We start from the raw sequence: 2,057 nt of genomic DNA on the forward strand, positions 1-2,057 counted from the left end.
TGTAGGAGGAAGGCCATTACCAACTGGCAAAGACCACCCCCACAGGAGGCAGTCATCAGCCTAGAGCAAATTAGAGCCCAAAATAAATTCCCACACTTGGGATTAAAACAAATATATATTTACATAACAGGACCGAGTTGTTAAAGAAACAAAAAATTTCATTACAGTGGTTACTGACACTCAGCCTCATAGCAGCCACCTTCATGTAAATAGGGCATCGCCAGCATGCCAACCCCAACCAATGAGAGACACTCACCCCAAGGGCCCCTTCCACCGCCCAAGGCTTCTCAGTCCCTGCTCACATGGAGTAAAGACACACAGCATCTACTTGAATATTTCTGTCAGGCTGTAGCACTTGTGAAAGAAGGGCTTGTCTTACCCCTGAAGAATTCATGGCCGAACCCCAGACTCTCCTGGCGTTTAGGCTCTTATGTCTCTCAGGCTTTGATCTTGACCAGCACAACCAGGTAACATGGCCCTGGGGTAGCTGCTTCTGAAGCTCAAGCTCATCTGCAGGACCAGGGGAACCAGCTGTTGCCAAAGCAGCCACTCTACTTGCCTGGGCCACGCCCCACAGCCGAGTCTCCTGGCTCAGGTCTGCAGCCCTGAGAGGAAGACCAGCCAAAGAGGGGTGACAGTATGCTGCATTGCCGAGGGTCTCTCTCTCCTGCATGCTTATCAGAGGGTTGTGACATTTTGTTGTGGAGAAGACCTTCTCCCACAAACCCGGCTGGAAACTGATGTTCCAGGGAGATGCAGAGCCAAACCAACTAATGGAGAACAAGTCTCACTGAGGCTCTGCCTCAGGTGAATGTGGTAAGTTAACTACCAAAAGCATATATAAGCAAGGGGGCACCTGGATACCAGCAAATGCCCGGCCCCTGAGCAATACCCCTACATATAGGTAAGATGGCATCTCATTAGTACTTCTTCAACCTGGGCACCGTGCTCAGGCTTGTGATGTGTTTAGGATTTAATGCTTCCTCTAATGATCTTGAAGCTGAGAAGAGTCCTCTATTTCAGTCTATCCTCCAACCTACTCTCCAACCTTAGTTCATCTACTCCAATGCTCTGTCTCTGTTTTGGGTGTCCTAAAAACATCAGCTTTAGACGTAGAAAAGACACTTATCTAGGATGTTTCCCTTAAGTTCACTCCGTGTCCAAGACATAAGATGCTGGTTCTGGTTCTTCAATGGCCCAAACCTACAGCTCAGAGAACACTTTATCTGCACACCAAGACATCAGGAGGGTGCTCAGTACTTTACTGCATCATTTATTCACACAATAAACACTCGCGAAGCTTATGAATAATGTTCTCCCTCTCATCCATGTTGAGGACAACAGGAAAGGTGAGTCTTTGTCCTGTTACCTCAGAGTCTTAGTATAAATGGGAGACAATTCAGGAGTCACTATGTTCTCAGAATGTGCAGGAACTGAATCACAGAGAGGAGGAGCTGGAAGTGAGGAGCACCAGTCTATGGGCTAGGGAAGGCCTTTCTGAGGGATGAAAGACAGGGTTTTCAGATGCTGATTCTGCTCCAAGCCTCCTCTAACCTTAATATCCTGGAGTGAGTGAGCCATGAAGTCACATTCAGAGAGGAAAATCCATGCCATAACTGTGACTATGATCAGAATGTGCCTCAGAGATTAGCAAACAGTGAAGCATGAGAAAATCCAGTACATAAGTAAACAGAAATCGGTGCATAATGGGCACCATCTAGGACATGTGACAAATGTAGGCAACAGGAATTCTATTATTTTCTTGTTGACCATAACGACATGTACTACATGAAGGCAATTTACTATCTGACATCTAAAAGAAACCCTAGGAAGGGGGCACCTGGATTTGAACCAGGGACCTCTTGATCTGCAGTCAAATGCTCTACCCCTGAGCTATACCCCCACCTGTTATTAATGTGTCACTGGGAACTCAGAACCTGCATGGCCACTCCCTGGCTGTTAACTTCTGTCATGTGCACTTGCCAGTGCTCTGCCATCATCTGCTTCCTCCTGTGAGGCCCAGCCCTGAGCTGCCTCTGCACATCTGACTGCCAAGT

At 47.4% G+C, this 2,057-nt stretch overlaps 1 non-coding gene across 1 annotated transcript; it reads right to left on the bottom strand.

Moving 5' to 3' along the window:
- Positions 1–1,831: 1,831 nt before the first annotated feature.
- On the bottom strand, positions 1,832–1,903 carry Trnac-gca (transfer RNA cysteine (anticodon GCA)). Its single transcript has one exon. It is a non-coding gene; the product is annotated as a tRNA-Cys (tRNA).
- Positions 1,904–2,057: the final 154 nt, after the last annotated feature.

The sequence above is a fragment of the Psammomys obesus genome, unplaced genomic scaffold, assembly GCF_907164565.1.
Source record: "Psammomys obesus unplaced genomic scaffold, mPsaObe1.curated_primary_1811, whole genome shotgun sequence".
Lineage (NCBI taxonomy): Eukaryota > Metazoa > Chordata > Mammalia > Rodentia > Muridae > Psammomys > Psammomys obesus.